Raw genomic sequence first — 8,665 nt, forward strand, 5'->3', positions numbered from 1 at the left:
GTGCACACTCACAGTTGCACGCGCGCCGCGGAGTCCTCGGAAACCTGCCGCGCGGGCGCTGAAAGACGATGTTGTGCGCGGACAGCCCTCTCTCCGCCCCGGAGCGTTTACACGCACACACACCTGCGCGCGCGCGCACCTGCCCAGAGCAGACACACCCATCCAAGGGGACGGGAGATAGACAGCTGTCTCCGCGGGCTTCACCCCTCCCGCAAGGGCGCCCAGAGGTTTGCGATCTGGGCTGAGGTGGGCGAGGGTCTGCAGAAATCTGGAAGCCGGCCAGCCCACTCGAACAGACCAGCATCGACATTGGAGGGACCCCCACGCCGCCTCGGTAAGGGAAAGACGGGGCGGAGACACCTCGTTGCTGCGCAGAGGTCCCGCCTCCGTCAAGGCGAAGGAGCCGCTCTCATTGGCTCAGAAGCTCCCACCGCACCCGCGCCGAGGCCCCGCCCCCATCGATGCGCAGCTCTCTCAGCCATGGAGCTCCTTTATTTCATCCCCACTGCAGCCGGGCCCGACCCTGGCGGAACCCCCCGCTTTTCCTTGCCGCTGGACCCCCAACCTCGCCTGCGTAAGAGCTCACCCCCTTTTCTGCCTGTTCCGACATCCTTTGGGACTCCAGCCCTGGGCTGGAAGGAGCTTGACCAATTCAGTCAAACACTCCCCCCCTCCCCCCGCGCGTGTTAGCGCTGCCCTTTCCCCGAGGGGGTGGGGGCCGGGAGGGTGCCAGGCTCGGGAGCTCCTTGAGCATTGCGGGCGATCCGCCCACTGGGGTCACCTTGGCCTGTAGTGTACCGAGCCTTTGCTTGCGGAAGTCGGAGGCGGCTGGCAGATGTGTGTGTAGCGAGAACAAACCGGTGGGCTTGGCTTCTCTGACTCCATGTGCGGGTGCCAGGATCTCCACGCCCCTTTTGACTGAATTAGGACACTATTTACAACCCACAGTACGCGGGGATTGCAAATTCCTGGCCCTCAGTTTGAATTTGGCATATAGAGATGCTTAATTTGCTAGCACAAGGTTTAATTTTTTTTTATGTGATTGCAGTTGGCAATAGCCCCTTTCTCTCCCTGCTCACTCATTTTCATGAGCTGCCTGCTAAAGAATTTGAGTTTGCCACCTCCTCTCCAGATACCAGCACCGGATCCCCAGTTTTAGATGCCAGAATAAGGTTTGCCATCTGGCTTAGGGTGGGGGTGGGTTATTCTTCCTTCTCCGTTGCCAAGCCACGCACCTGGTTTTCTGAGCCTGGTTTCTAGTCAGAGACCAAAGTTGTCGTCTGCCAGGGTCACTTTTAAATTGTATTCCAGGCACAGGCACAGAAACATCAGCAGAAGATGCCAGCCCTGTGTCAGAGGGCAGCCCTGACTGTGGATGCACATGTAAGAACACACAACTCCAGGGCCCTCCCTGGTGACAGGGATGGAGCTACTTACCAAGTGCCCAGTTTGTCTCGGGCATCTGACATCTGTCTCCATGACTGTCACTTGGAATTGTGCTCAATGATTCCTTGTTATTAGACCCAGTTTACAGATGAGAGAATGGAGGCCAGAGAGGCAGTTCCCTGCCCTGGGAAACATTGGTAGGAAGTGACAAAGGCCACAAGCCTGATCCCAAAGCCCAATTTTCCCAAAGGGACTTGCTCCTGGGGGAGATAAACACACAACACCATTCATAAAGGAAACCATGGGGGCCGCAGCGTGGAGATAAGAGATGTTGTGCAGTTTCATGCAGACTGCAAGTGAGGTTGTGTGTGCGTGTGGGTGAGGTGTTGAGCTGTGTGTGCACACTTACGTACATGATGGGAGTGTATCAGTTGATGTGTGTACATGGATATTGCCCACATGTGTTGTGTGTGTTTAGTCATCCAACAGCATGTGTTGCACACATACTCTGTTCTTAAAAGTGAGGGGCTGCAGGAGCAGCCCTGCAGGTGTCTGCGAGGACATGGGTGTGTGGGCAGCTCGGCTGAGCCCGGCTGGGCCTGCTGATATCTGCGGGTCCAGCCCCATCTCGCCTGATCCACACCTTCCCTTCTTTGCCTGTGCTCTTTCCTCCACAGCTGCCCTCAACTCAGCCTGTTGGAATCCTTCCCTCCTCTGAGCTTCCCCTACCCCTCCAACAAGAAATGGCTAATCCTCGTCACCCCCACCCTGCTCAGTTGTGCACAGTGACCCCTCCCCTCCCATGTCAGCACTCCGTGGACCTTTGCTGGCTGGCGGACCTGAAAACCGCCCCCTCCCCCTGATGAAGGGCTGGGGGCTGTCCCTGTGTCCCCACCGTTCCCAGTTTCCCTCCCAGCTTCCCACTCCCACCCCCCCCCAACTTTATTTTTGTTGTCTCCCTTTCCTATTTATAGCTCTCTCCCCTCCAGAACCATCCCAGCATCCATCCTGTTGCCTAGAAACTGGCTCTGGGCTGAGGGTGGGGGAAGGCCAGGCCAGCCAAGGCAGGGGGGAGGAAAAACTGTCTCCCACTCCCCCTCTCAGCATTGCTCTCAGGCTCCCAGGAGCCCACACCAGCCTCCGCCCAGCACCCAAATGTGTTTCCTAAAAGATAAAACAACATGTGGAAAACAGCAGCCTTTGTGATTTGTGAAGCCCTTCACGACTTCTAAAGGGCAATATACATGCCATTCCCTGATGCCTCTCAGTAGCCTACCCTGTGGGAGGCCTGGACCCCCTTTTTCAGATGAGGAAACTGAGGCTTCAGGAAGCAAAGGTCTCATCGCTCATGTCTTCTCGGTAGAAATTCCATGGTTTTCTTGGGACACTGGCCTGAAACGCTGAAAAGAAGCTCTAAGAGCACAAATAATTCCATAATCCATTATTTTCAAAAGGATAAAGAGAAAAATGTCATGATCATGTCACACACCAAGCCACCAGCCCTGCCTCTGCCATACACCCACCATACACTCTGTTGTGCCCCACACCATGGTCCCAACATGTCCCTGCAATGCCCAGCCATGCCACCCCACCTGCCTCCCGCCATGCCCAACTGCAGCTCGACTGCTGGTCCTGATGCTCACCTTCCACCGATTGGACCAGGGAGCCTGAGCTTGCTTCCTGGCTCTGTTACTTCACCAGCTTTGTGACCTTGACAGTTCACATAACCTCTCTGAGCCTTGGTTTCCTCAGCCTGAAAGAATGCTGATTTCCACCCCAGAGGACTAGTAAGAGACACAGATGAGAAAGTGCTTTGAAAACCATAGAGTGCTGTAACGTGTGAGTGACTAATTCAAATAGTTACTATTGCTACTCTTACTATTAGGGCCAAGAGGTAGGGCAGGGGAGCCAAAATGGGCCCAGGCTTACCAAGGGAGCCCTGGCCTGTGTCCAGCCAGAGGACTCCTTTCCCTGGAAGAAGGAGGGACCTGGGTGGGGACTGCCTGAGAGCACCTACAGACCACTGAGGAGCCGGGGAGGGCACAGAGGCCTCATGCCTGACTCCTCCGGCTCTCAAGCATCCCATCCCCCCCCTGCCCCACTCCCTGTCTCCCACCCAAAAGGCTCACATGTACCTTTGAAATTGGCTCTCTGGGCAGAATGGGGGAGAGGGCTGCCAAGGAGCAGCTGGGCCATGATTCAGCCTGAGTCACCCATCCAAATGCTGGGGCCACCCCCCGCTGGGCCAGGGCCTGCAGCTGCTGGGGGTGGGGATATGGAGAGGAAGGGAGGAGGCCTGTGTGGGCAGCAGGCTGTGCTCACATGTGCTCAGGCCAGGGCCTTTCATGAATATCATAGCAGCTGTGAGGGGCTGGTGCATATGAAGAGGTCAGAGTCGAGAGAGTGACTCCATGGACACGTTATCTGGGCTGACTGAGAAGACAGGGTTTGTGTGTGTGTGTGTGTGTGTGTGTGTGTGTGTGTGCCTGCACATGCATGGGGTGTTGCAAATATATCTGAGTAAATGAAGAAGGGCTAATAGTATGGATTGAAGTTTGGCTCCCAGCTTTATCACTTTCCAGCTGTGTGACCCTGGTAAGTTACTTAACCTCTCTAAACTTCTGTTTCCTCACCTATGAAATGGAAATGACAATACTATCACTCTCAGATAATTTTTCTTACGAAGTAAATGTAATGAGATGATGACTGTAAAACAATTAGGCAGGCAGTAAGTGGTACATCACCATCATTATCATCACCTAGGGCAGTGGTCGGCAAACTGCGGCTCGCGAGCCACATGAGACTCTTTGGCCCCTTGAGTGTGGCTCTTCCTAAGCCTTAGGAGTACCCTAATTAAGTTAATAACAATGTACCTACCTATATAGTTTAAGTTTTAAAAATTTGGCTCTCAAAAGAAATTTCAATCACTGTACTGTTGATATTTGGCTCTGTTGACTAATGAGTTTGCCGGCCACTGACCTAGGGTATCTGGGTTATACATTGCCTGCATGAGGACAGGTACATATCTGAGTGTCTGTGTTCAGGGGTGTGTCTGTACAAGCCTCAGGGGATGGGACGTCTGGGTGAATGTTTCTTGAAGGAGCCAGTGAATGTGTGTTGTGTGTACAATTCTGAAGCAAACACAAGCACTTTCCAAAAAGTTGGATTCACTGTCTGCCATATGATCCCATCTCCACCCTCACACACACACACACACACACATACACTCTACTGCCACCACCAGCATACCTTCCATAGTGGCGGTGATTTGCTGAAATTGGCCTGGACCTGGACCAGTGTTCAAGCAAACAGGTTAGGAACTGTGAATGCTGTTGCATTGGAACTCTCAGACCTTCTCAAAAGCCTTTAGCCTCAAGCAAAGCTGGAATGGGGGTAACTGGCTAGACCCCAAGGGTGGGTGTGCCTGGATATGAAAGAGGGACTGTGTTTGATAAAGTGGATATGAACATCAATAAGCATGAGGTGTGTGTGTGTGTGTGTGTGTGCATGCGCGCACGCAGGGGTGGCACTGGGGGTGGCTGCTGTCTCTGCTCTGGTACAGTCTGCTTGTCTCCATGGAGCCTGTTGCCACACATGCTTGCTTTTCAGAAAGTCACCAGGATTGTTTTTTCCACCCCCAGCCTGGGCGCCAGCCAAGGAGCTGTAGGCACTTGTTTATCTTTTGGTGCGTACGAGTGTGTATGGCTTCCCAGGGGCAGACCATCGAGACACACACACACATGCACACATACACTCTCACACAGGTGTGGGTGACCATGTTGGTTGTTGCAGAATGAGCCTGAACCCCAGGATGAGCCAAAACCTGGGCCCAGGCCAACTCGCTCTACATGGGGACAAAGATGACCCCTCAGCAGCCTCAGGGGACACACCACAGGTTTAGCAACCCCCAAAGTTCCAGGAAAGTGTGAGAGCCAGTTGTCCTGGCCTTGGTCCTGTACTCTACCCCCATTCCCCAGAACTAGTCACTGCACAGCAAATGGCCAGGCCTGGGTTACCGCCCCCCCAAAGCTGGCAGTGGGGTAAGTCCCACCCCACCGCTTGGACTGGAGTGGTTCCCCAAGGAAAATAGTGGTGCTGTGGTCAGAAAGGGTGCACAGTGCTGGGCTCGCCATTACCCTGGTGTCCCCCAGGAGTGCTACGCTATGCTTGGTGCTTGGTGTGGGGTTTTTATTTGTTGTTTGGGGTTTTATTTTCTCCCTACATTCTCCTTAGAGCTCTGAGAGCTCTTACATATGATGAAGTTGAGACTCAGAAAGACCAGAGTCAAGGCCACACAGCTACTAACTGGAAAGACCTTCGTGTTTGGCTTTGTTGTCTGGAAACTTGCCATTTTAAACGTTTTTATCAACAAGTCCCCATGGAACAAGAGTGTTTGGAGTGTGGCAAAGGGCACAGATGGAAAGAGGCCCTGACTGTGCCCATGTAGCTGACAAGGCCAGAGCTCTGACCACATCCTCTGACAACCTTACCATTCCTGTGCCCGCCAGCAAGACTCCCCGCAGCCAGGGCCTGCATCTTTGTCACAGAGCCGCCCTCTGGCTGTGGAACCCACTTTGCCCCATGCACTACGAGCCAGAAGCACCTGGGAATTAACACTCAGCCCCAGTGTCTATGAGGCACTTGGATATAAATGTGCCAGCTCCCTCACCCTTGGCCAGGGGAATTCTGAGATGTGCCTTTATCCCATTTCCCAACACTTCCTGTGGGATTAAGCTTCACTCTCCCGCTGTGGTAGCTGGCTTAATAACTGCCCCTTATTGGATACCTGCCTCTCCTGGGTTACTTTCCCACTCCCCTGCTGGTGTCCCTGCACCTCCCAAATAAGCCCCATTCTCTCTATCTTCAATTCAGGTCTGTGAGCTGGCCCAAAGCACTGGATCCCGTCTTTCCCTTCCACCCTAAGCATCTGGGCCAGCCATCATGCTCTCCCTTCCTAGCATCTCCCCTTTCTGTCTCTACTGCCCCCCTCCCATCAGGATTTAAATGCCGCGGATCTCCTCCTAGCCCCATGTAGAAACCGTGGTATCTCCTTTCTCCCTCCAAGCCCAAACTTGTTGAAAGAGTCATATCCTTGTCGCTCCGGTGCCTTGCTCCTATTTACTCATTAACCACCACCACCACCCGCCGTCTGGCTTCACCCCCACTATCCACGGACTATGCTTTCATCAAATTTCCATTACCTTCTTTTCAAGTCCAGAGGACATCTCTCAGGCCATATCCTATCTTCCTGATGCAGTTAGCCCTGCCTTTCTGGAACATTCTCTCTCCTTGGCTTCAGAGACATCACACTCTCCTGGGTTTCTTCTGGTTTCTCACACAACTTTCTCTCTCTCTCTCTCTCTCTCTCTCTCTCTCTCTCTCTCTCTCTCCTCTCTCCAGCCCCTTTTCCCAGCTGGTCCTTTAATGTTGGAGCTCCTCAGAGTGAATCTGGGGTCTTCACTCACCCCCTTTGGTCTACATGCTCCCCTCATATACCAACACATCCTCATGACTTCCATCACCAGCTTCCTGGTCTGTCTGCCTTGGCCACTCCGGGGCTCCGTTTTGGACTGTATGTGAAAGCACCGCCGTCACATACAAGCCCCAACTTTCTCCAGGGCGCATCAGGCATCTGTCCTGCATCCACTTGGCTCCCCAAGGCAGAACCTTAGAGGGGCAGCAGAATCCTCTGTCTTCTCACGCCCACATCCAGCCCATGATCAAAGCTCCTCTCCATCCCAACAAACGCTGCCATGCTTCAGAGAGCATCCTCTCTCACCTAAACAGCGCCACGGCCTCCTCACTCACCCCCTGGTCTGGTTCAGAGCCGCCCCGCACCCCCGGGGGGGAGGGAGGGCTTGGATCAGAGGTTGGTCCTGCCACTTTTCACTTCTTATGAACCTCCCCCAGCCTCCATGTCTTCATCTGTATCACTGGGCCAATAATGTTTACCTTGAAGGACTGTAGGGGGAATAAAATGAAATGACAAATGTAGAATAGGGTTTGTAAACTGTGAAGCAAAGTGCCCTTGTGGGCAGCGAATGAGCAGTTTTCAGGGCCTGAACGTTAGTAAGCTGGCCGGTAGGGGAGTTGTCCGTGGTGCTGAAAATTGGTTCGGGCATTCTGCGGTTTTCCGCTTCCCTGGGGCGCTGGCTGAAGACGCTGGCCCGATAGATTGTCTTCATTTGCCATCTAGATTTTTTTAAAGATCACAGTGACTTATGGGTCACCAGGTAAGTGACAGGAATAAAAAAAATAGGGGTTAAGTGTGAGGTTAATTAGCTGTGTGATTTATCAGTATCTCAACATTCTTATCTGAAAAATGGGGCCATAACACATTAATACGTTGAACACTCTCCTAAGTGATTGGAAATTGAAATTAGATGAAACCTGGAAACAAAACTTAACACGGTACCTGGCCCCTAAAAAAGCGTTACATTAACGTGTGCTGTTGCCATTTTTAGTAGGTGGTTCCACAGTACAGGGGAGAGGGTTGTATCCCCTCTCCGCAATTACGGAATTATTTTTTCTCCTCTGGAAAGTCAAAGGGGAGGGGACTATTTCTCTGCTGAGAAATGTCAAGGCGGGCTGGGCTGCAAGTCCTGCTGCCCTAGGCAATTCATATTTTACTGGGAGCCCCTGAACATCGACCTCGGCTCCTTCATCCTTCCAAAGCCACTGTGAAGTGATTACTATTAGTCCCATTTTATAGATAAGGAAATTGAGGCTCAGAGAGGTGAAGTGATTTGCTCGAGGGTACCTAGGGGGAGAAGAAATGGACTCGCACGGACTAGAGGGTGGGCGGTCAGTTGGCTAGGGAGGCGGGTGGCGGGGGAATCCGAGGCGCTTCCCCTCAACCCCCACCACTGGTGTCCGCTCCACTCGCGCGGGCGTGGGCAGCGGCGAGACAAAAGGAAGGGGGCGGGGAGGGAAAGGCCGGAAGTACGGGCAAGGCGGAGGCGGGAAATTTCCCCGCTCTGAGAGCTTGGAGATCTCACCGACCTGGGTCCCCATCCAGGAAGGGGCTCCCCCTGTCTGAACCCCAATTTCCCTCTCGGTGAAACGTGGAGAGGGTGTCTTGGGGCTGGATTGAGTGAGATCTGAGACCGCGCGCCCGCCCTCCAGAGGCGCGCGGCTAAAGGGCAGCCCCTCCAACACTGAGTCTCCTAGTCTGTGAAATGGAAACCCAATCGATAGGGAGGGGAACCCAGAAGCCCAGGGGACGTGGTGAGGGGCGTCCCTTCCTCCCTCCCTCTACCCGGCTTCCCTGCCGGCACCG

This window comes from Myotis davidii, unplaced genomic scaffold (genome assembly GCF_000327345.1).
Source record: "Myotis davidii unplaced genomic scaffold, ASM32734v1 scaffold319, whole genome shotgun sequence".
Classification (NCBI taxonomy): domain Eukaryota; kingdom Metazoa; phylum Chordata; class Mammalia; order Chiroptera; family Vespertilionidae; genus Myotis; species Myotis davidii.